General features: G+C 36.1%; 3 pseudogenes; 2 read left to right on the top strand and 1 right to left on the bottom strand.

The window, feature by feature from the left end:
* Positions 1-15848: 15848 nt before the first annotated feature.
* Positions 15849-19062, top strand: LOC142613199 (small ribosomal subunit protein eS19z-like; annotated as a pseudogene).
* LOC142613192 (metal tolerance protein A2-like) lies at positions 17885-21481 on the top strand (annotated as a pseudogene).
* Positions 21482-22058: 577 nt separating this feature from the next.
* On the bottom strand, positions 22059-24873 carry LOC142622745 (caffeic acid 3-O-methyltransferase-like; annotated as a pseudogene).
* Between the last annotated feature and the right edge of the window lie 2553 nt (positions 24874-27426).

Raw genomic sequence — 27426 nt, 5'->3', positions numbered from 1 at the left:
AGCACCTATGATTCCATGAAAATGGTGATTACAACTTAAATTTGGCATCAAGGTTTTGCAATTGAGCATCTATTTCATTGAATCAAAAACAATAATTGAGCACCAATTTCAAAATGTCATTCCCCTTCATTGAAGCACAAATAACAAGTGAGCACCAATTTGGCGATTTCAGAATAACAATTGAGCACCAATTTGAGCACCAAGTTGTAGTACAATAGCCGTTGCACCTTTTACAGAAAAAACATAACAATTAATCAAGTAAACATCAGTATTCATTACCACCAACTATTGAACTATGCACCAGACCTTCAAACTACTTTCATCAACAAACTCAACAAAGGCAAAACAAATTATGGAATTGGGGTCATCACATATACAACAGTCAACAACCTTCACACAAAAAAAAAAACGAACTTCTTCAAGACCAAAATTTCAATCACCGTATCAGCAAAGAATTTATTTTAAAATTGACAAACATAGCAGCAAGTTGTTTGCCAAGCAAAGAAAGAAGCTTTATGTTTCTACATGTGAAACTACAACAAAAATCCAACTGTAATCTAATCCAAAAAAACATTTAAAATAATAATAATAATAAAAACCCCTTTGCAATGTATTATACATTTTGTTGATAGATAATAGTATGAGAACAAAGGAATCTCCATTTTCATTGAGATATTTCATTAAGCATGTACATGTTTCCTTTCTACACCAGCTTATGGGTTACGGTTTTTCTTACAAATGAAATTTCGGGGAAAAATGGCACTAAAGGAAACTAAAAAGGAGAGAAAAAAAATCTTCTTGCAATGTCAAGTGTTGGAAAGAGAAGATTTTGGGGGTCTGAAAAAGAATAGATTAACAGTTCAACACAACCCTTAAATCCGACAAATACTTTCCTTCGCTTTCCCAGCAACCAAACTAGGCTTATTGGAAAAAAATCATTAAAAATGACAGAAATAGATAGAAACAAAAAAAAAAAACTTACTGGAAGTACTAGGAATGTCAATGTCGAGTGGAAGGAAAGGACAACAAAACGGTGGTGATTAGGAGTATTTGCGATGCGGTTTTGGGCCATTTTTAGCACTGCAATTTGCGGTGCGGTTTAGCTAAAATTATAATTACACCGCACCTTATTTTTGCAGTCACATGTGCGGTGCGGTGTGGTGCGGTTTAGAGTTTAACCAAAATCATAACCGCATCACACCTCATTTTTGCGGTCACATGTGCGGTACTATGTATAAGATGAGGTTTGAAGTTGGTATATTTTTCAAATTTTGGGCATTTCCTATTCATCCCAAATTAATTTTTCCCTTTTTTTTTGGCTAAGTTTTAAATTATTTAGCTAGTTTTTTATTATTTAGGGTTGGCTTTTCTAGTTAACACTTGCCAGGGTTATCAAACTTTTTTTTTTTTTTGAAAATTAGGGTTATTAAACTATTAATAATATATTTAATATTAAAAAAATAAATATATTACTATATAAAGAGGGTGTGGTGCGGTGCAGTTTGTGTGGTTTGTACGGTTTTTTTATTATAAAATTGCAAACCGCACTGCACCATGCAGTACAGTGCCGTATTTTGTTACTTGCGGTGCGGTGCGGTTATGCTATATTATGGGCGGTTTTGGTGCGGTTTTTGTGATTTGTACGGTTTGGTGAACACCTCTAGTGGTGATAATGAACAAGGAAATTTGAGAGAGAGAGAGAGAGGGTGGAAATCCAATAGAGAGAGAAAGGGGAAGGGGGTGAAAAACCAAGGATGTCGGCTTGGTTTTTTTTTTTTCTCTTGCTGGCAACCTGTGGAGGTGAAACAATGGTGGAGGAGCAATGGAGGAGGAGATAGAGAGAGAGAAACGTAGGTTCAAAATGTAGAGAGAGAGACAAACGGAGAGAAAGAGAAATGTAGAGAGAGAGAGAGTCAGAAGTCAAATTTTGTTGGGTTTAGAAATAGGTTTAGAATGTAATAAATGAAGGTAATTAATGAGATTTTAATAAAAATATTTGTAATGATGATGATCTTTTTTTAACCATTGGATCTACTTAAATCCAATGGTTTAAAAAATGTGTAACTATTTAGAGTTATACCAGGTGTACATAGAGGCATTCATGCACGATAATTATTTTTTGTGAAACAAGATTATAGAAATGCATAAAGATCCAAAGGAATGTAACCATATCTTAAAATTCAAAATTCTAACAAAGAAATAATAAATTATTAAAAGATATATATATATATATATATATATATATATGAGATGTGTTCAAATTACACCTGGTGTAACTTTTGTAAAGTTACATATTTTTTTACACCATAGGCTCATAAGAGATCTAACGGCTAAAAAAAATGTCATTAAATGCTATAGGTTTCTACTTTATTCATAATTAATACTAGCATTTTCTATCTCTCCTTATTTATTATTTTTCACTTAATTTAAGGACATACTGCCATTTTTAACAACTTGCATTTCTATACTTAAAAAAAAAAAAAAAACTATACAAAAAAAATATACTACTCTGTTTGCATTCTCAGCCATAATGAAATCAAAATGAGCAATGAGCATAGTAATCTCTATATTGTACCATAAGCTTGTCCTTTCAATATTTTTTTTTATGGTTTTCCAGCAAAAGTTGCACATCATTTATGTCAGAAAGCATGTCATTCCCTCCAAACCAAGATAAAGAGGAATGTCTTTCGGAATGCGTGTCATGTAGTACAGAGGAGGAGTGGGCTGCCCGTAGTGCGCCTTATTCTCACTTTCGTCACCGCAGTCATACTTTGCTATGTTTCCACCTTTGATCACTATACAAAGTTTTAAAAACCCAAGAGTTAACATATTTATAAAATCCCTGTGATCTATTGAAATGGAACTCAATTAGATAAAGCAATTTTGACTATTGGTATTGTAACTTTGTAAGCCTTGGACTTGAACTTCTAAATGATATGAGATTCGCACATAAAAAGGTTTGTTTTTATGTTCTTAGTCATAGAATGCAAATGAGCTTAGCACAGTGTACCCAATACGTCAGAGGCTTACTCTGAGACAAATGGACAATGTTTTTTTTTGTTTTTTTTTGTCAAGTATAGAAATGCAAATTGTTAAAAATGGCAGTATGCCCTTTAATAAAGTGAAAAATAATAAATAAGGAGAGAGAGAAAATGTTAGTATTAATTATGAATAAGGTAGAAACCAATAGCATTTAATGATATTTTTTGAGCTATTAGATCTTTTATGAATCTACGGTGTAAAAAATGTAAAATTTTACAAGAGTTACACCAGGTGTAACTTGAACCTATATATATATATATATATATATATATATATATATAGCAATAATACCATACGAGTATAAAACATTATTTAGATCAAAATGAACATAAAAGAATGAAAGAAAGAAAAAAGAGAATATGAATGTGTTGGGAGGCTTGCTATAAGACTAACACAAGACAACCAGAACAAAATTAAACAGTAGTAAAATAAAAGGATATGACCCAAAAGTCAACACCTAGGCCTAGTTTAGAGTCGACACCAAGCGGGGTAACTACTAGGAGTTAGCACTTAATGTAACGACCCAAGGAAAAAGCGCTAATAGGGGTGGCAAAATTTGACACGACCCGTAAACCCGACACACGACAATACGAAATTAGTAGGTTATGGGTTGAGGCTTAACGGGTTCGTGTCATATTTGGGTTGACACGACTAACTCGTTTAATAAATGGGTTGGGTTAGTGTTGAACACATAGAACCCGTTTGACCCGTTTAATTAAATGATATTTAACCAATATACCCTTCAAACTCTAGGTATATAAACTTATTAGTTGTTGTGATTTATTTTCTTTGACATATTGTGATTGATTATTTATGATATTGAGATATACTTTAATTTTGAATGATTATTTGTGATGCAGTTACTCATTAGTTATGAATTTTATATTAAAAATATTTGTTTGTTCTTTCATTAATTTTTATTTTTCATTTTGATAAAATCTGATAAACAGGTCAACACGACTGACCCGTTTAATAAATGGGTCGTGTTAGGGTTGAGGAATTTTGACCCGTTTAATAAACATGTCGGATTAGTGTTAACCTATGTAGTCGAATACTCATGACTTGACACGACACGAACCCGACACGCGAACACGAATTGCCACCCCTAAGCGCTAACCACATCTGCGTTATACCTCAAAAGTACTAGTAACAAATGAGGCTCTTTGTAGTTATTAATAAAGCTCATATCAACCCAGTTAATACCCGATGTGGGACTCATCACACATCCATACACATTACAATCAATCAAATTGGGGCATCACAATCTCCCCCACTTAAATCCCTAACGTCCTCGTTAGGGCCCACTTTGTGGGATAATGTCTTCGAGCCTACACGGGGTTACCAGGCTGGCTCTGATACCATAGATAACGACCCAAAGAAAAATGCTAGCCACATCTGCGCTATACCTCAAAAGGACTAGTCACAATTGAGACTCCTTATAGTTGTTAATAAAGCCCAGTTCAACCCAGTAAATACACGATGTGGGACTCATCACACATCCACACACATCACACAATCAATCAAATTGGGGCATCACAATCTCCCCCACTTAAATTCCTAACGTCCTCGTTAGGCCCCACTTTGTGGGGTAGTGTCTCTGAGCCCACACGGGATTACTGGGCCGGCTTTGATATCATATGTAACGACCCAAGAAAAAAGCGCTAGATTGTGTGATGTGTGTGGATGTGTGATGAGTTCCACATCGGGTATTTACTAGGTTGAACAGGACTTTGTTAACAACTGTAAGAAGCTTCAATTGTGACTAGTCCTTTTGAGGTATAGCGCAAATGTGGCTAGCGCTTTTCCTTAGGTTGTTATACTTAGGATGTAACTAGAGTCAGCACTAGATCAAAGGGACTAATAGACCATTTTTTTCATTTATCAAAATATCAACTATCTGCTCAATGAGTACAATAGGTTGCTTATAAGAATTACTAAATCTAGTTCTAATTAACATAGGAAACCATAATTGCTTTATTACAAAAATAACATTGTTTCCAAATTAAAATAGTAATTAATAGCATAATAAACTAATAGGACCTAAAATATAATAATACAATTGACTTACAAACATAAATAACACTAAATAAAAAATTTCTTGCGTCTCTTGCATCATTAACTAGCGCAAGTTAACTAGAACAAAATTAAATAACAGTAAAATAAAGAGATATGACCTAGAAGTCAGCACCTAGGCCTGGCATGGAGTCAGCATCAAACGGGGTAATAACTAGTAGTGAGCACCTAGGGTGGAATTGGAATCAGCACTAGACCAAAATGCCATTTTTTTTCATTTATCAAAATATCAACTATCTCCTCGAGAAGTACAATAGGCTGCTTATAAAAGATGACTAAACCTAGTTCTAATTTGTGTAGGAAACCCTAATTGTCTTATTACAAAAATAACCTTGCTTTCAAATTAAAATACTAATAGCATGATAAACTACTAGGATCTAAAATATAAAAATACAATTGATTTGCAAATGTAAACAATACTAAATAAAAATCTGTTTACTTCTCCCGCATAAAAAACTCTCTTACATCAATGTCTTGAATATTTTGTAGTCCTCGCAAGGCTGGAATAGGCATGCCAGCCAATTTGATCATTAGATAGTCACGGACCAACCCATTGTTTGTAGGTGAAAACCTATACCTAACTGGAAGTAGTGGAAATCCTGTGATCTTTGCCATGAAATGAAAATGAATTTTTTTTTGAAAATGAATATCTTAGACCAAATTTGGATGAAGTGACGCCTTAGGAAATGGAATCTTGGAAACTAACAAATCTCTGGTTTTATATATATTTGTATCCTGTGTGGATTTCAGTTAGCTCAGCTGGTAAAGTCTCTGATGGTTGTATAAGAGATCTGAGGTTCAATCCCCACCTACACTAAAAAAATGATTGGTGTCTAGGTCTGATAATAAAGAGCTATTATCAGGAGCGGACGCCATAGGTTGAAACTCTCTTAATATATATATATATTTGTATCCTACAAAGGAAAATAAAAACAGTTGGGAATGCTAGCTACTTTGTATCAAAAAGAATCCAACTAAACAATTCAAGAGGAAAAAAAAAAAAAACTATCTATCTAATTAACTAACTTCAGGTAGTGGGTATGCGATTTGTGTTATGTGGGTTTTACTGAGATGGGTTTGGATATTTTTTCCACTCTTTTGTGGGTTTGCCATGTACAGAGTTTGGGAAAGAAAAATTAAATGCCAGAGAGTTAGGAATTGGGATGAAGAGAAGAGAGATGAATTTTGCAGATGTAGCCATGGATGGATATATAGCAAGAGAAATTAAAAGATAGTGTTTGCTTGAACTCGGTGTATTATGATACTCCATACTGAGAAATTTTGGGGGTTTTATTTTTTTGGCTATAAAAATCTATGTAAAGATTATTTTTAATAATTTGGTTTGTTTTGGATTATAATGATCTTGAGCTCTTGGTTGTGGAAATGCATATACTGAATTCTACTTTACTTTGTCCTTGGAATTTGTTGTGATAGTAAGAAATTTTAAATTTTATTTTTTAAAATTTTGGGAGGGGGTGTTTGGTGATATTAACTTTGCTTGATTTAACTATTGCAAAGAAAGGATAAAAATAATGAAGATATAGTAAAAATTATTTTTATGGAGTTGTGAAAAGATAAAGGCTAGTATCTAGGGCGTATATTAAAAGAAAGAGAGAAAAAAGAAAAGAAAATGAAAGACCTTTTGATGGTGCAATTTAGCCAAAAGAAAATTGGATGTCTTTTATTATTGTTAAGTAAAGTTAGCATTAAAGATGTTGATATTGTATTGTATTGTATTGGCCGATACTTTCCTATTGGTCTTCAATCTAGTACATTTACCCCTTATGCAATATTTGCAATATTTCGGCTTAAATTGGCACATCTCCATATATAAAGTACTTGGGGTTTTTTCTTTGAAAAAAAAAAAAAAAAAACTACTTGGAGTCTATATGAGAAAAACAGTTTAAATTATAGAGTTAGCAGCATATTATAACTGTAAGTGCACAATTGCACCTGGACCCAAAGACAACTACGGGCTCAGGCCCAATGAACCTTCAACAATGAAATTTGTAGAGTGTGGGTTGAAACCTGGGTTAGAAGTACTGAGAACTTGATAACAGGCTAAAAGTTACAAACACTTATAAGTAATAAACGATAATTACAAATAAGCCTCCTCGGACATAAGCCGATGACTACTTCTGTATTATTTCTCTTTCTTTCTTAAAAGTTACAATTCTTAATTTCTTTTTTTTTAGTTCCAGACCCCCCCCCTTTTCTTTAGCGTTCATCCTCCTTAAATACTTCCTTCCCTGACACTTTTTGGAAAGTGACTAGAAGTTTCAGCCCTACTGTTCAGGGGTCACTTCCCCATTAATGCGGCCAGAGAGGTAGGTGTAGAGCCTTTAATGCGGAGGTAGCAGCCTTTGCTCTTGATATTTTCTTTAACACTGGTGCATCTAGGAGGTTCAGGATGTCCCCCTTTAACCATTAGTCTTTCCAGAGTTGTGCCTTGACCTTCATAATGAAGTTTTGGGTTCTCATGGGCCTATCCGAGGATAAACTTACCCTCGGACGTGTCCTCGGATCTTCGGCGTATGGGCCAATTCGTAGAGTTTAATTCTGGAGCAGGTTGGCCCTCCATGCTACAGTCCAAAGGCCCATATGCCCACCTGGGTCCTTTTACTCCCCACAATAACTATCTAAAAAAAATATTTTTCGGTCCATTCAGGTTTCTTTTTTTGGAGCAATAATTTTATTTGGTATTAGTAGTACAACAAAATGTTTATTTTGAAATCTTACAATTGCGAAATACTATCAAACTTTGAGCTTATTGGCACTTGGTACAAAATTGTGAATGAACGTTACGCTCACAATTTGTCGCCACTCTTCTAGTTTATTATTATTATTTATTAAATTTTCATGCTTCAAATAGATTTGAACACGGGATTACAATAAATAGAGTAAGAATTTGGATTCTAGTTAAATTTATTAATTATATAAATATATATAATTTAATAAATACATATATTTTTTTAGGACTATCTAATATATATATATATATATATGTGATTATGTGTAATCTGTAACTTTATATATATATATATATATATATATATATATATATATATATACACACACACTAATGTACCATATTTATATATCCAAATATGTTAGGCCCTGTTTGGTTTTTTTTTTCATCACTCATCACTCCTCACTCAATTTTCATCACCCATCACTTAAATACCCCAATTTCCTAATACCCACCCGTTTGGCAACTGTTTTCACTTAACATTACTCAATTATTTCTACTGTTTTTTGGATCCACACATTGACTCAAAGAAAACTTTTCTTTCCTTTTTTTTTTTCCCCTTTTCCCCTGACTCTTACATCTTTCTCAGCCTCTCCTTTTTTTTTTTTTTTTTTTTTCCCTTCGTCTTTCTTTGGAACAGCCGTGAGATTGGAGGTCGAGCTCATGAAATCGAAGTGATTGTTCTCCTTCTTTTTTTTTTCCCCTTCGTCTTTCTCTAGAATAGCTGCGACAAGGGAGGTCGAGCTCGTGAAATCGTGAAGCAGCAGCGGCAAGGGAGAGGGTGGCAACCACGGAGGATGTTTGTGGGTTTGTGAAATCGTGAAGCAGCGGTGGCGAGGGAGAGGGTGGCAGCCACGAAGGATGTTTATGGGTTTGTGAAATCATGAAGCAGCGGCGGCTATGGAGTCAGACCCATGGTGAACATGTTTGTGGGTTTGTGATTCTGGATTAGTGTGTATGATCTAACTCATGTGTTTATGGGTTTGATTTTTTGGGTTTGAGAAATCGGTACCCATGTGTTTCTTTTTTCTTTTCTTTTTTGATAAAGTATATTTGGTGTTTTTGTGAAGAAGAAAAGAAAGAAAAAGAATGAAGAAGAAGAAAAAAATGGCCATTGGAGTGAGTCTGTGAAGAAGAAAGAAAGAAAGAAAAAGAAAGAAGAAGAAAAAGGTGCACCTGACGTGACTTGTCTCTGGCCGTGGGTCCTATGAATATGTGTTTAATTACAAAAATGCCATTAGAAATAGAGTTTTGGAAAGTGAAAAAACCTAAAATATGTTTTCAGTTTCCATAAGTCATCATTCAAAAATTAGAGAATTGAGTGATAGAAACAAAAACAGGAAACAAATCCAAACCAAGTTTTTTTTTCGTGGGACCCACACATTTTGAGTTATGGGTGATGAAAACAGAGTTATGAGTTATGGAAATAGCAAATCCAAACACCCCCTTATTCTCTTAGCCAAATTGAGTGAGGTTTCGATTACACATTTACAATTCTTGGTTAGCATAGTATAATGTTTGGCCAATAACTTTGTAACTCAATTAGCATTTCTTGAATTCTTATTTTTTGTGGGTTTCAATTAGCTCAATCGGTAAAGTCTCCAAGGTTGAATAACAGATATGATGTTCAATTCTCGCATTCACCAAAAACCAATTGGCAGCTTGGTCTGATGATAAAGAGTTATCATTAAAAGCAGACCTAATAGGTTGAAACTCTCTCTATATATATATATATATATATTTTTTTTTAAAATCCTATCTTTTTATAATTTTTTTTATAAAAAAAACTCCAAATTTTTCTAACCCAAAGGTTTAAGTTTCAAATCCAATAATCCTAGTGAGCCCTTTATTCGGAGAAATACCTGATTGATGAATATTCTTCTATCCTTCTCCATGAAGAGGAATATTGGGCCCTAAAATCAAGAATTAATGCAGCAGCTTTTGGAGATCGTAATACCGCCTATTTTCACATTTCAACTGTTGTTAGGAGGCAGAGAAATAAGATAAGGTGTTTAAAGAATAGTGTGGGGGATTGGATGGAAAATGAAGAGGCTATTAAGAAGCTTATTTTGATGGGGTTTGAAAAGCTTTATTCCACCGAAATGAATTTGTCCTCCTGGCAATCTCCGATCTCAAAATTTTCTTATTGTTCTTTGATTGAGGAGGAAAGTGCTTGGATTGGTAGGGCAGATGTGGAGGAGGATGTTAGGAATGGGTTCGGGAGCTTGAGGCCTTTTAAAGCGCCAAGACCAGATGGTTTGCATGCAGGGTTCTATCAACCATTTTGGCATATTATGGGGAATTCTGTTTGCAAAGAAGTTATAGCTATTTTTGAGAATGGTGAAGTTCCTAAATATCTTAATGAGACCCTTGTTACTCTGATTCCGAAGTGCCAAAGTCCTGAATCCTTGAACAATTATAGAACGATTAGCCTATGCAACACGGTCTACAAGGTCGTTTCTAAAATCATAGTTAACAGAATCAGACCTCACATAAGTAAGCTAATCGCACTTGTCCAATCAGCGTTTATGTTGGGTAGGAAGGGTATTGATAATGTTTTGATAGCCCAAGAGCTTTTTTAAGCCTTGGATAGGAAGAAAGGGAAGGAAAGCTTCATGGCAATCAAGGTGGATTTGGAGAAAGCCTATGACAGATTAGAGCGGAGTTTTGTTCATAAAGTGCTTCATGCATTCCATTTTCCTCAGAATATAATCAAGGTGATCATGAGTTGTGTTACTTCCACTAGGATTTCTGTCCTATTCAACGGGAGTGCTTTAGAACCCTTTAAGCCTTCAAGAGGACTAAGGCAAGGAGATCCGATTTCTTCGAACTTGTTTATTTTGTGTATGGAATTTCTTGGGCACTTAATAGAAGAGAAATGTATTAGTGGGGATTGGAAACCTTTAAAAGCCTCCTGGGAGAATATTGGTGTTTCACATTTGTTTTTTGCGGATGACTTGATTTTATTTGCAAAGGTGGAGGAGAAAGCGTGTGCGGCAATATCGGAGGTGCTAAACAGATTTTGTGTGGAATCTGGGCAAAAGGCGAGCCTTGAAAAATTGAGAATATATTTTTCTCCAAATGTCCAAGATGATGTTAGAGAAGACATCAGCTATAGATTGGGAATACAGGCCATGACTAATATTGGCAAGTATTTTGGGATTCCCTATTAATCATAGAGGGGCAGCAAGGAATCGGTTGAATTTTGTTGTGGAGAGGGTGATGAATAAACTTGTCGGTTGGAAAGCAAAGTTCTTATCCATTGCAGGGAGGATTGTACTAGTGAAGTCGGTCATGTTTGCTATTTCGAATTATGTGATGCAAGGGGAGGTATTACCAATTCATTTGTGCGAGAAATTGGACAAGATCAATAGAGATTTCATTTGGGGGTCCACTAGGGAAAAGAGAAAGATTCATCTGGTTGGGTGGGACAAAATTATTAAACCAAAGGAAGAGGGTGGCCTTAGGATTCAAGCAACAAGGGCGAAGAACTTAGCATTGCTTGCGAAGTTGAATTGGAGAATGTATAAGGAGAAGGAACCTTTGTGGTCCAAAGTTATTTTGAAAAAGTACTGCTCGGTGGACAGAAGGAGATCAAGAGATCCAAATAAGCTTCCAGCCTCATCTAATTGGAAAGCTATTAAGGCTGGTTTCCAAACATTCACTGATGGTATATGTTGGGGGGTGGGTAATGGAAATAAGATAAGAGTTTGGGCTGATTGCTGGATCAGAGGTAATTCCCTTAGAGAGCTGGTTGAAGGGCCTTTGGCTCAACAGGAGAGTGAGCTGATGCTTTGTGAGCTCCTTCCTGAGCACAGTCAGGGGTGGAGATAGGAGTCTTTATCCTTTGAGCTACCTCCGGAGGTTAAAGATAGAATTAGAGCTATTCCTTAAAGTCAGATTGGTAGAAGTGAGGACTTAGTGCTATGGAAACACTCAAAAGATGGGGAGTTCTCTGCAAAATCGGCATATTTAGCTAATATTTCTCATGTTCCAGCCCCCCCTTTTCAAGGTGCTTGGATTTGGAAGTTAGATGTCTTGCCAAAAATTATTAGTTTTCTGTTGTTGTGCTTTCATAAGAGTATACCTGTGAAGAATACTCTAGCATCAAGGGGTATCATTGAGGATGCGGTTTGCCCTCTATGCAAAGCAATGCCTAAAACAATATTGCACCTCTTAAGAGATTGTAACTATGCCTGTGATTTTTGGCACAAACTCAGTGTCCCACCTGATGCTGTTCAGTCCTTCCTTGCTTCGGATATGGAGACTTGGCTGCAGGAAAATTGCTTGAGTAAGTTTAGTCATCACTCCTTTGTGCCATGAAAATATGTTTTTCCTTTTGCCTTATGGGAGCTGTGGAAACATAAAAACAAAGTGGCCTTTGAAAATATTCCTCTAAACCCCAATCTATGTAGGCTATGCATCAGTCAAGCTATGGAGTACTATTTTTGTGTGGGGAAAATCAGGGATCAGAGGAGCATGGCTGTCATGTCTGTCCACTGGGAAAAACCACGCCTTAGCTGGTATAAATTTAATACTAATGGAGCTTCATGTGGTAATCCTAGGAGGGCAGGAGGTGGTGGAGTTATTAGAGGTAGTGCAGGGAATTAGATAAAGGGTTTTGCTAGAAACATTGGGTCAACAACAAGCATAATTGCTGAATTATGGGCCTCTAAAGATGGACTGCAATTGGCCATTCAGCTTGGTGTGCAAAACTTGAAAGTTGAACTAGACGCAAAAGTCATTGTAGATTTAATTATTTCCAGGTTCTCTTCCAATGCGGCCTACTCATCCTTGTTGTTTGATTGCAAATCATTGCTGGAAAAGATTCCTTACACCAAGGTGAAGCATGTGTATCGAGAAGCAAATAAATGTGCTGATGCTTTAGCTAGGAAAAGATGTAATTCTCAAGAGGAGTTTGTAATTTTTGATGTTTCCCCATCTGATGACATATCTGCCATGGTTTATGCAGATGAGAAGGGGGAAAGCTACTGTAGACATATAACTACTAACTTAGCCATTTTGGTTCTTTTATATATAATTCTTTTAAACCAAAAAAAAAAAAATATATATATTATTATAATTAAAGAAAAAAAGAGGGGGATTTACTCACTCCGCCACAGATAGGGATGGCCATACCCATTGGGTAATGGATATCCAACCCTACCCGATCCAAATATTTCGGGTAATACCCGGTTCTTGATGGGTAGAGCTTAATCGGGTAGGGTATGGATATCACCCGAATTATTCGGGTAGGGTATGGATAATATCCATACCCGACCTGTATTTAAAAAAAAAAAACCCTAAATCTCTCTCTCTCACAGTCTCACTCTAACTCAGACACTCTCTCTGCCGTCACTCTCTCTCACCGACACTCTCTCTGCCGATACCACCATCAACCGCACTGGTTCAGGTTTGTCTCTCTCTGCCCTCTCTTCCTTCTGCCTTCTCAAAACAACATTGCAATTTTTTGTCTATGGGTTTTGTATTTTCTATTCTGTAGTCGAAATTTTCATGGGTATTTTGTTTTGTTTTGATTTGGCCATATGGGTCTATATCTATTGGTAAGGCTGGGAGTGTCAATAACGAGGTTTGGTGCTTGGGTTGGTTTAGTTTTGTTAAGGAATGGTTGGAGATTTTATGTTTTTCAGAGTTCAAGGTTTGTCTAACTGAAATGCAATCAATTAACTGTTCGATGAAATGCTTCTATGATTTGTGTATTTTGATTTTGCTTGAGATTTTGAGCAATTGTACGCAGATTTTGAGTTATGGTGTCACAGTGACAAGTTAGTATAGGTTAGTATAAGTTAGTATACCTTTCTTCATGATATTGTATAGGCTTGGATCACCTCGGATTGATTTTTGTTAGCATGGTTTCTTGGATTTGTCGTTAGTTACTTAGTTTTGGATGATGTCAATTCCCTTTTGAGATTTTTGCCTGCCCCAACTACCAGTCATGTTTAGTATATGAAATCATTTTGGCCTTTTCCTATTCTTTTTGTTAACTTTTTTGTATTTAGGCCAGAGCAGATTTTCTTGCGTTTTCATATTTTGAAGTGGCCTTTGATTAGATTGCACCCTTTGCATAATTATATTTGGGACCCTAAAACCCTTGAGCCATATGCTAGTTTCTGTAACCACTCTCTCAATACCAGGAAAGAAAAGATAGTGTTAATCCGAAAAGGGAAAAAAGAAATATAAGTGTATATATTATAAACTTGCATGGCTGCTCTTGGGTTAAGCCTTACAGACAAAAGTGTGTTGGTGGCTGACTTGTTGTAGTACGTTGGTATTAGCAAATGTGGGAAGAAATTTATGCAGATTTTGTTTTGATATCCATTTAGATATTAGTTGATAGTCCATCATCAACTCATTGTTATTGAAAGTAAGCTCAGAAAAATATAAGGTTCTTTTTATTAATATGGAAGAAGTACACACTTTTCAAGCACCCTTTTTTTTTTTTATGACGTGGAACTTCACCAATGCAAGTCCCTTTGGACCCACCCTTGGGAAGAAAACCACAGATACATGGCCCCACCCGCTAGAACCGTGAATCAGATAATCTAGGGGAACTCCTAGTGGGGATTGAATCAAGTTGTCTAGGTCTTCAGCTCATCCCAAGCTTTCAACCACTAGGCTGCACTTGTTTGGTTTTTCCATCACAATTTTCAAATTCTTGTAATTTGAATGCTGCACTATGCTTGAAGGGTTATATTGTATTTCTTTATTTGACTTCATAGATCATTTAAATCTTCATTGTGTAATTCTTTTGGAAGCTCCACCTTTTGTTTGTTCCTTTCTTTAATAAGATTTTATTAATGAGAAATAATTTTTTTTTAATTCCTTTTCTTTTCAATGAGTGGAAGATTCTTTTTTTGAGATTAATGGAATTTTCCTGGTGATAATTTTCTTGTTAACTAAAATTATTATTGCTAGAGTTCTATTATTTGAAATTATAATATTTCATTTTTTTTTTCATGAACATGTCTTATCCAATTTATGGTAAGCAGGTGGGTGCATTTGTAACATCGTACATTTGTATGGCAAGGCCCTTGTTTTATAGTCTCTCTCTCTCTCTTTGCAGGTGCCTACATGTCTGCCACATCCTCTGCCTCAACCCCAGCCCCAAGGCCCCCAACTAGCACGACATCAGAATCACAATCATTGTTTGGAGAGGAAGTTGAGTCCGTTCCGGTTGAGAATCCACAACAAGAAGGCACTAAAAGAAGAACAACTTCAGACGTATGGAATCATTTTAAGAACAAGAATATTGATGGGAAAGTTAAGGCTCAATGCAACTACTGTGGAAGACTTATGGCTGGAGCAAGTACATCAGGGACGACTCATTTAAAACTGCACTTATCATAATGTGATCGTCCTTACAAGCATCCAGAATGACTTTAGAGGCTTCACGCTTATTACAACAAAAATTGCTTTTAGCATGGGCTACCGAATTTAAATTTGAGCTGAACAACTGTGCAACTTCCAACAAAATCTAAGCTTTTATAATTACGTATTTACATTCTTAAGCATTGCAAAATCCTGACGTATGATCTCATTTGTGTATTGAAACACATTGTATGATAATTATCACAAGTCATACAACACTTTTTGGCATACCGAATTTAAATTTAAGTGTAAAGTCGGTCAAACAAGTTGAACCAAGCTTTGCAAAGTCCGTGTTGTATAAGAAGATCCTGTACCACTTGATTAGTTTTTTCTTTTTTAAGATAAAGCTATTGGTTAGTTTTTAAGTTAAAATGATTCGGATAAGATTCGGGTAAGTTTCGGGTATGGATATTATTATTAAAAAAAAGTTTCGGGTTTTGAGTAGGGTATGAATATCCATGGATAATCATTCGGGTAAAATTTGGGTATGGATATTAATGGATATTGATATTCGGGTATTTATGGGTAACATTTTCGGGATAGGGTATGCATAGGGTATACCCTACCCGCAGATAGGTATTTTGGTTAGGCTTGCTCTCCCCAAAACCTCATATACTCACTCCGCCGCAGAAGCATCAGCAAGAGCAAGAACAGAAGAAGAAGAAGAAGAAGAAGAAGAAGAAGATGGAGGCAGCGAGAACCGTAAAAGACGTTTCCCCTCACGATTTCGTCAAGTCCTACGCCGCTCACCTCAAACGCTCTGGCCGGGTCTCTCTCTCTCTCTCTCTATACGTAAACTCTTTTTTTACATGTACATCTCTATATTTCTTGTTCTGTGAACCTACAAATTTACACTTCTAAACAAAGCGTGTTATTTCAACGAAACCCAAGTACCCTTTTTTGTACTCGACTCAAAGATGGCTTTTTTGGAACCTTGATTCACTTGTGAAGCAATCTCAAAATTTGACAAACTTTATTGATTTTTGATTAGTTCTTCTTAGTATGGGAACGCAATTCTGCTTTGTATTATTGGTTTGTTTGTCTCATGTCATGTCTTTGGCCACTCTGTTCGTGTACTGGGAAATTTTGATGTCAAGTTTCTTAGAAACGATTAGGGATTCTACAAGTTAAACAAAAGAGGAAAAAAAAAAAAAACTTTGGAGCTGTTTTGGTAGCTTGATGTGGTTGTGTGTTTTATAATTGTAAAACTTTATTTTGCTTCTGTTCTGTGATTTCTAATATTTTGGTAGTTAGCTCTGGATTTGCCAATAGTTTGCATGAAATAAAAAGATTTCTGTAATTCTATACTTTTCTATAGTTTGGGAATTTGTTATTATGTGCTTTGTGAATGGAGTTTTGTGTGTGTTTGTATGCCATCAGGGTCTTGCTTGTTCCCATAATTGTGTCAGGTGTTTAATTTGCTTTATTGTGGCTTTTGTTTTGTCAAGAGCATGTGGGCTTTCATGGGAATTAAGGGTTTTTTTTAGTCAAGATATGAGCAACAGTTTTGGGCCCTGCTGCTATGCTTGTTTCTTTTGCTTTGTAAAATTGACAAGTTGCAATCATTTATGGCGGTTTTTAAAATATCCTGCCAAAATTAGTCTTATGCAATCTCATCTCATATATGTTGTATAATCCCAAAATTTGTTTATTATACCCAAACTTTAGGTGATGTAAGTTAATTTTTTGAATTTTATTTATAAGTTATATAACTACTATGGCAATGTCTATTCTTTTCCTATTCTTCAGTTAATAAGTTATCCATTATAATTACTTCTGAAGCTTTCTACTCTGAGATTTGCCTTTTCCTTTGTGAGACAAAATATGAATCTGCTCTGTGCTGATCAAAGTTGTCAATACTGCACTGGAACAAAGTATTTTGGTACTAGTTAATACAGGTGTACTGTTTTGGTTATTTCTATATATGTAGCCCAGTACAGGCCAGTAATTTACTTAGTACGTTTCAGAGGGTATTCGCACTGGTTTAGTGGCAGCTTTGGTATGGTATTAACAACTTTGGTGTTGACTGTTCTGTGATTTCATGAATGGTGACAATGCTATCTCCATAATCCTTGCTATTGACATGAGACGTTTGATTGTTATGGATGTATGGGCTGTTATGTGGTTACTTTTCTTATGCTGAAGTTTCTTGCTTGACTTATCAATCATGACTATGCACCAGATTTTTATTGTACATTATTGGGTGGTGGTGGTGTTCTCATGTTTCCTTTCTCCATCTCCTTTTTTTTTAATAGGTCGAGCTCCCGGAATGGACTGATCTTGTCTAGACTGCAACATTTAAGGAGCTTGCTCCATATGACCCTGATTGGTACTACATGAGAGCCGGTGTGTCTCCTTCCTCACTGCCTCCTTCCTTTCTTTTCTCTCTAACACCCCCCCCCCCCAAAAAAAGGCTCATGTACATGCACGGACAAATACATATATAGTAGAATTTTGCATCTTGGTTTCTATTTTTAACTTAATTTGAACTGTAGCTTCCATGGCAAGGAAGATCTACTTGAGGGGGGTCTTGGTGTTGGTGCCTTCAGAAGGATCTATGGAGGAAGCAAGAGGAATGGCAGTCGCCCACCCCATTTCTGTAAAAGCAGTGGATCTATTGCTTGTCACATACTTCAGCAATTGGAGATGATGAAGATCATTGAGATCGACTCAAAGGGGTGAGTATCTTTGGCATCATTTCGGGTTCATGATTAAAGAATGGAAAAAATGATTAGATGGCATTGTTTCCGATTTAATATATAATTTTTCAACACTTTCTCTGCCCTGCTCTTTTTCCTACATTTCCTCAATTATTCATTGGAAAAAGTAAGGCTTCTGACATGGTTCTTTTCTTATTATCAAAATTAAGACTCCATTTACCTAGATAAAATATATCCTAGGAAGTTTTTTTTTATTTCCTTGCTGTTAAATGCAATATTGTGCCAAGAGCGTTGTAGCTCAACTGACACTTCTTGTTGTTACAAAGATGTCCCGGGTTCAAATTCACCCTCCCCCAATAGCTGATATTTAAAAAAAAAAATGTAAAATTGTGTGCAGAAGGGGATTCCTTATTGGAGATGTCTTAATAAGACATGGCAACTTTTCCTTCAATTTCTTGCTCAATGATAGTTAAGCATTAAGAAAACAGCTTTTAATTACCCAAGGAAATTAAGGAAGTTATTTCTTGGGTTTATAGTCACACAAGAAAGAATTCTTTCTAAATTGAATCTCAGTTTGTTTCTTCTGTTCTCACTGTTCTTAGCTTGTGGATCAGTTTTTAGAACTATTTTTTTTCTAAAATGGATTCTGAATGAATTTTATTTACACGACTCTATCACATATTGGTTCTTTGATATGCTACTATGTCAATTTTGGAGACAACATGTGATTACTGTTTTTCATCGACATATAGCATCACATATACTTGATACTTAAAAATGTTCTATTCTTGTTTGCCAGTGGGAGGAAAATCACATCCAGTGGCCGGCGAGATCTGGATCAAGTTGCTGGACGGATTGCCCTTGCCCATTGAGAGGTTAATGCAGGCTTGTTGAAGATTGAAAGATACTTAAGAATTTTGGAATGTAGTTTTTTCAGTGGAAATTTTGATATGAGAAGGCATTGTTATTTACTTTTCTGCTTTGGCTGTGATTTTTATTTTTTTGATGAAGGTGGCTTCTATGAGGGTTCACCATACTTGTTGTTTTGAGTCTTTTGACTTTGTTCTTCAATCACTACACCTACTATTTGATACCATTCTTATTAAATGACTTATGTTTAATGCTTTTAAATGACTTAGTAACATGCAATAAGTTTTGATTTTACTGTTCTGAGAGTTTGTTTTGCTCAAGATTTAACTTGTGCTGGTTAGTTTTCTAGCCTTAGTTTTAGGAATGGATTATAATGCTGGGTCACTGATTGTAGCAGACTCATCATAGGATGATGGATACGTTGAGCTGCATAAAACACCTTTCAATCAACATGAAAAATAAGTGAAACTGTTGTTTGCTCTCAATACAATAGCGTTGTAGGGCTCTGAATATATTTTAGGGATGTCTGTTTGTACTTGCTTATTTGTTGGTCCTATCCAGGACTAAATTATTAGTAAATGCAATTATTATGGTGATTGATTACAATAAAATGAAGTAAAGAAAAGGAGTACAATGTGGTGAAAAAAAGAAGAAGAAGTAAATACGCTACCCATTCAAGAGCGATTCCTTCATCCAGCTATTAGCAGAGGAAACATGCTGTCTTAGGCGTTATTGGTTGCTTCTGTAAAGGGACAATTCAAAGGTTCACATTGCTGAAGTTCACATGCAAAGTTGAAAAAAAAAGGAGTAAAATGTGGTGAAAAAAAGAAGAAGAAGTAAATACGCTACCCATTCAAGAGCTATTCCTTCATCCAGCTATTAGCAGAGGAAACATGCTGTCTTAGGCGTTATTGGTTGCTTCTATAAAGGGACAATTCAAAGGTTCACATTGCTGAAGTTCACATGCAAAGTTGAAAAGGAATTATTGGTTCCATTGATGGATTCCTATCATACTGCATAAGCTTGTTTCTGCTGCAGTGTTCTGCACGGTCTCTAATAACTAATCCAATGATCCAATAGATTTATGATGTTGTTTTATCTTGTATATAGCGAATTGATAGGCTTGCATGTGCTGTAACTAAATCTGAAAAGGAATTCATGTTTGTCATTTTTCGTTAATTTACAGATGGAATTGCAAAATTCTGAACATGGTCATATAATTGAAGTGTGTGGAGATGTGCAAACTGCAGCAACGAGTTTCACAGGGAGTAAGATTTGTGGGGAAGCTCCATGTGGATTTTCAGATGCTAAAGCCAGTTCCAAAGATGCCAAGGAATGGTCAGCATCTATGTGGAAACTTTTGATTGCTGTTGTACTGTGTATCATTTTCATGATTGTCGAAGTCGTTGGAGGTATTAAAGCCAACAGTCTTGCAATTTTGACTGACGCAGCTCATCTATTGTCTGATGTGGCTGCATTTGCAATATCTTTATTCTCACTTTGGGCATCTGGATGGGAGGCAACACCACGTCAGTCATACAGTTTCTTCAGAATTGAAATATTGGGTGCTCTTGTTTCCATACAGATGATATGGCTTCTTGCTGGGATCCTTGTTTATGAAGCTATTGTTGGAATTATCAATGATACTGGTGAAGTTCAGGGCTTTCTCATGTTTGTAGTTTCTGTGTTTGGTTTGGTGGTTAATATTGCCATGGCTTTCTTGTTGGGACACGATCATGGTCATGGCTGTGGACATGATCATGGACATTGTGGACATGATCATGGGCATGGTGATCATGGTCATAGCCATGTTGGTCATGATGAATTGCATAACCATGGTTTAACTGTTACCACCCATCATTGCCATCATCATCACAGTCATCATGATGAGGGGGACTCTGAACATCATGATCATCATGATGAGGGGCACTCCATAAATCACCATGAACACCATCATGATCACAAAGCTGATCATGCCGAGCCTCTACTAAAGAAATGCTGTGAAGGTGAAAAGAAGCCAAAGGATGAAGCTAAACAGAAGAAGCAATGGAATATTAACATACAGGGGGCTTATCTTCATGTACTTGGGGATTCCATTCAGAGTGTTGGGGTGATGATTGGTGGGGCAATTATATGGTATAAGCCTGAATGGAAGATTATTGATCTGATATGTACCCTTGTATTCTCTGCAATTGTGTTGGTCACAACAATCAGGATGCTGCGGAACATTCTGGAGATTTTGATGGAGAGCACACCCAGAGAAATTGATGCCACAAAGCTTGAGAAAGGTCTGTGTGAGATGGATGAGGTAGTGCTATCCATGTGCTGCACATTTGGGCCATAACCGTAGGGAAAGTCTTTTCGGCTTGCCATGTTATAATTAAGCCCGATGCTGATGCTGATGCTGATATGGTACTGGACAAAGTTATAGACTATATCAGGAGAGAGTACAAGATCAGTCACGTGACTATTCAGATAGAACGCCAGTAGATACTGAGAGTAATTGATGATATAGGTAGCATGTTGCAATTGGTGGGTTTGGACATGTCTTTAAAGTTTCAATTTTTTTTTTCTTCTATATATTCACGATTGTGTCTGCTATATGGCTGGTCCTTTTAGTCTGTACATTGCAGAGAGGAGAATTCCTATTTAGTATCTCTTCATGCAACAATTGTTCAATCTCTCTACATTTGCCTTTATTATCAGTTGCTGATATAGATCTTTGTTCTTCAGTAGCCATCAAAATTAAGGGCTATTGAAATGAATGGTTTAAATTGTTCAAAAGTAGGAACTAATAAGGTCTGGGCCTGCTGCTTTTTTTTTTTTGATTTGGTGCCAGGTCTTATAGAGATGCTGTGGATATCTATTTCCACTGTGGATCTTTGTTCCAGCCATCTGTTATGTTTTCAATGTGGTGCCAGATATCAATAGAGAAGCTGTTGTTGGGAGATCACTAAATAGGCTTTATTTTTTTTGATAAATAAAATAGGCTGTTTATTTGAAGTTTGTAACCCTGAAATGGGGCTTTAGTGGGGGATCACTAAATCGGTACCTGTATACTGGTTAGTATTGTAGTATGCAGTGGCATGATCATTTTATTCTTATCTAGTATCCACCAGTAACAAAGGGGAAAAACTTAGGTGCTCCGGGAGCAATGCTCCCTCCTCTCATATGAGGGGTGCGCTCCATGGTGGGAGGAGGGGAGCATTGCTCCTGGAACATTTAATAATTACCCGTAGCAAAGAGTCTTAGGGGAGGTTCTATCTGCATTTTTATCATTCGTATGGTACGTGCTTTAGGGAACATTTTATTGACTTCTGTTGGTGCAATTACAGAACATGTCATGACTAAATGTTACATATTATTGTAGGACTCCACAACTGGAAAATTATAAGCACAACATGCAACTTGAATACCCAAAAATCTTGCTGCTTTTGCTTGTAACATAGTCTCAGCAGAGATCTATGCGTTTTTATTGCTTGTACAGTACATGTTTTAGGGAACATTTTACTGGTGTCTACTGATGCAATTGCAGAACATGTGATGGCTAAATGTTACATATTTTTGTACAACTCTATAACGGAAAAATTATAAGCACAACATGCCACTTGAATGCTGGAAATCCTGCTTCTTTTGCTAAACTTTCGAATTCTCTTTCTGTCCTCTCCTTTCCATTCAGGTTTGTATTCATCAGGAACAAATATAACTGAAACGAGCTTTTATCAGCATCGGTAGTTGCGGGGTCTTCTGGAATCACCATATCTACTAGTATCACTTTCCCCTGGTCTGGTAGTGCTTCATAGCAATTTTGTAGTATCTTCAAGCAATGTTTGTCATCCCAACCATGAACTATCCACTATCTCATACAAATCACAATGTCAGTTGAAGACTGTCCAAAATCTACAACTGAAGAATTACTAATCTATGTTGTCTAGAATCTACTCGGTTTATACATCATTAATTGGTGCCTATGGGGGGAATAAAATCTTCATTAACCGGTGTCATAGAGAGGGATTTAGACAATATTTGTTAGACTCGATTACCTTCATGAAAATGGCATCTTCTTTTGGAATGCTTACAAACATGTCTCTTGCAATGCTCGATACATGCAATAGTAACCTCCCAGGAATTAACACAGAAAAATATGGAAGTGAATTAATTTAAGAGCAAAATTGATCAGATGTCTTACTAGTGATTCCTGATTGTTTCAATTGACACTTCAAATCCATTTTTCTATTTTTATGTTTACTAAAGGTTGAGAGCCTAACTTGACCCCTTAGGATCAAAATGGAACAAGTCTAGTCTTGGACTAGCCTTGCCATGAAGCAGGAACATCTGCGGGTCACTCACTGAATATCTTTGGTACACCAAGAAGTCCAGACTCCATACTCCATATTAATCCACTTTAGGTTTGGTTTAAATTAAAGCGTGACACAAGTAGGTTCCCAAGCTCTTATAGTACAAAAAATGCACAATTTTCTATCAATTTTTTATTTGAAGTAGCATTTTCCTTCTAAAGAAAGGATATGGTAATTTGATGAAACCCAAACATTGAAATTCATACCAGGATAGGAGGGTGACCTTTCTAAAACAGAGGCCAAGTCAAAGTTGACACCCTTAATGGTAGGGTACTTGGAGATGATCATGTTAAGGATGGTGCCATCACCACCTCCTACATCCACCAGCAATTTCAGACCTTCAAAACCCTTGTATTTCTCAAGAATCTTCTTCATAACTAATGGGTTAAAATCTTTAATTGAGCCCTTAAAATTTTCATGGAATTTGTCATCCTTCCCAATGTACTCAGCTGCATTCATTCCATAAGCCCTGTAAAATGGAATTCCTCCTTCCAGAATTGCATCTTTCAAATGGTACCTGTTGTGATGGTACTTAACATTACAATTTATACAAAATGAAAAAATAAAAAATAAAAGATGGTAAATGATACTGATAATAAAGAAAGTTTTAGCCTTTTGTTAAGCACTAAAAAGTGATACCAAAGTAACCAAACATTAAAACTTTGCTAAAATTCAATTTAGTCCCTTGACTTCCATTTCAATTGTTTAGTTCATAATGTTTAATTTTTATCAATTTAGTCTTTCACTTTGTAAAAATAAATCAATTTGATCCTTCCGTCCAAATTTGTTAACAAGCAACGCTATTTAAACATTCTTTTAATTATTTTTTAAGTGACAACATTTATGAGATGCTCCATGTAATAGGTCTTTTTGTTTGATGAGTATTATTTAAAAAATAATAATTAAACACTTCCATTTACTAGCATATTTAGACAAAAATGACTAGATTAACTTATTTTGATAAAACGATGGATTGAATTGACAATAATTAAAATTTAAAGACTAATTTGATTATTGAAGTAAAAGTCAATGAACTATTTTTTTTTTTGAGAAAAAAGTCAACGAACTAAATAGAAGATGGTACTGATGATAAATTTAAGGAAAGTTTTAGCCTAATGTTAGCTTTAGATAGTAATACCAGGTATTCATCTCCTCCTTGTCCTGGAACAAATCTAACAAGGGTGCAAGTGATCCTCCAATTCCATCCTGGTTTTTGATGAAGTATTTGGAAACAGGTGCCAAACCATAGAGCCTTAAAACCTGGTCATCATGCTGATGGGTGGCAATAGAGCAAGTGAGTACAGAGTAGCTAGCAAGAAGGTTGAGCATACAATCAAGAAGCAAAGACTTTTCTTGATTGCTGTGAGTGGGGAGCTGGATGCTATTTGGGAAGTAGAAAGAAGTGCTCCAGGACCAGCTCTATCCAAAATCTCAAGCACACCAAGCTCTATTGCTGCTTTCAATGCCATGGGCAACACTGATGCAGTTGCTAGTTGCATAGCATGGTGGGAAAGACTGTCCTCTTCATTGGTGGATGCACCAATCTGGCTTTCCTTCGAGCTCATGATGTGTTTTGGTGTCAAATAGAAGACTTCAGAAAATTGATAAACCAGGTTGAGTATGCTTGGTAGCTGCAGGATCTTGTTTCATAAAACCAGACCACTGTAACTTTGTTAATTGATAACTATGAGATTGGATCTTGGTGTTCAAAAAACAAATTACACCTCTGATATCTTCCGCTGTCTTTGAGCGGCTTGACTTGCATTCTTTTTAAATTTAATCTGCAAAATTCATTAAAATATGTGGTGACAAGGCTTATTGGATGGCAAATCAAAAAAGAAAATAACAATTATTGGAATAACATATCAATAAGCCTAGAGATACTAAATTTTTCACCATTGTTAATATGACTTGTTGCAATTGGGACATAATAAAAATGATGTCATTTACAGCTTTTCAAGAAAATAATGTTAAAATAATCTTGCTTCGATAACAACTTGTTATCTTAGGCTACATTTGTTTTGGTTGAAAAAGATTTTAGAAAATCATTTTACACTGGTCTATGTGTTTGGTAAGCATTGAAAATTGGGTCAAACGGAAATCAATTTCCGCATTGACCGTAAAATAACCCTCCCAAGCCGGAAATGACTTTCAGTTTCTATTTTACCTTCAAATGAATTCCAGGACTCACAAAGAGAGAGAGAGAGAGAGAGAGAGAGCATAGGTGGCCGCCCAGCCAAGCTCCAGCCAGCCCAAATCGTGCTGCCCCCACCACCAAGATCATGCCACCCCACCGCCCAAATCACGCGCCGGCCAAGCTATTTTTTTTTTTTCCCTCTTACTCAACGTCACCAATCTGGCTGTCACCAACCACCAGCCCACTCCTTACAGACATCACACACTTGAAGATCTCAGCCTACCCCTCCCTCATCACCAATCCACAAACACCCAAGACCCACCTCTTCAATCCCCAGCCATGCACCGACGAGTATAGGTAGAGCTTCGATCTTGACAACCGACCGCAGCCGTGCTCCAATGTCGTCGCCATCTAGATCAGAGCCTTGCATCTCGTTCTCGTTGCCGCAGCCGAAGATCGTTGCCGCCGCTGAAGACTGATCTCTCTTTCCCAATCTATCTCTCTTTCCCTTAATCTCTCAATCTTTCTCTCTTTGATCTCTAATTTTTTTGTTGTTGTTGTTGTTGTGGTGGTGTGGGTGGTGGTGTTTTGGTGGTTTTTGTGTTGTGTGGTGCTGGTATGTGGGTGGTGGTGGATTTTCTAATATAAAATTTGTTTGGAAGCTGAGAAAATGGGAGAAACTAGTAAAAAATTTGCATTTTCAAAATATTACCAAACACTTGAAATTATTTTCTAATATAATTTTTAAAATGCAACCAAACACTAGAAATTATTTTCCTTTCTCGAAAATATTTTCACCTGAAATTATTTTACACTCGAAAAATATTTTACACTAAAACAAATGCAGCCTCAGACTTCTTAGAAAGGGGTGAGAAGAGGTTGTGTCCAACATTACTCATAATATATTGGTTATTAGGTCTGTTTTTATCTAATGTTCAAGGCTAAGAAAGAGAACCACAACTTCCACTATATCTTTTCGTATCAAACTGTCATACCAAAGTTAAAATACCGTGTTCTCATAAATAATGACCCAGATGCATCTTTATTCCAAATTAGGAGATCTTTTGTACCAGTTTAACTTGTTCAAAATTGAATTTAAGATCAACCTTATAGAACTGATCAAACAAATAGATGAAAGATGAAGCAATTATATTTACTTTTGAGAACCATTACAACTTCATCTAAAGTTTAGACCAATGCCTCTAATGACTTGAAAATTACTACATATGTTAAAAAATTAAAACTGATAACAAATGATAAATTTAATTAGTTATAGTTCAAGCACTAGATACTTTGAACATGTCTAAATAACATTTAGTTGCAAGTCCTCTGTTCCAAAATTAGTACATTTCTTCATGCAACAACTTTTGTTGAATCTCTCACCTCTAAATTTGCCTTTGTTATCAGTTGTTGAATTGGATCTTTGTTCTTCAGTAGCCATCCAAATTAAGAGCTGTTGGAATGAATGATTTGGTATGGGCCTGCTGCTTTGTTTTTTTGATTTGGTGGTATTATAGATGTGAGGGATTTTCACAATTTGCTCCAATACCAATGGGCTTGGTCTGCGATCGAATGCTATAAAAGATTTGTGCCCCCTCATCCTTCACCAATTGGTCGTTGGATGGATCAGTAAGGCACTTGGTCCGACAATAGAGATGCCATGGATATCTATATATATCCACTCTGGATCTTTGTTTAGGCCATCTGTTGTCTTCAATGTAGCACTGGGTATTAATAGGGATCATGAGCAATGGCTGTTTGTTTGAAGATTGTAACCCCAAAGTGGGGTTTAGTGGGAGATTACTAAATAGGTACCTATGTACTAGTTAGTATTGTAGTGTGTAGTGGCATGATCAGCAGAGTCTCAATAGAAGTTTGATCTACATTTTTATCATTGGTGCGGTACTTGCTTTAGAGAACATTTTATTTTTACTGATGTCTATTGCTGCAATTATAGAACGTGTCATGACTAAATGTTACATATTATTGTAGAACTCCAAAAATGAAAATTATAAGTACAACATGCCACTTTAATACTCTAAAATCCTACTACTTTTGACTCTAACAAAAGAGTCCACAGAGGTTCTATGCATTCTTATCATTCATACAATACATGTTTTAGGGAACATTTAATTGATGTCTGCTGAT

Source organism: Castanea sativa, chromosome 1 (genome assembly GCF_040712315.1).
Source record: "Castanea sativa cultivar Marrone di Chiusa Pesio chromosome 1, ASM4071231v1".
NCBI lineage: Eukaryota > Viridiplantae > Streptophyta > Magnoliopsida > Fagales > Fagaceae > Castanea > Castanea sativa.
This window is presented reverse-complemented; position numbering and strand designations above follow the sequence as displayed.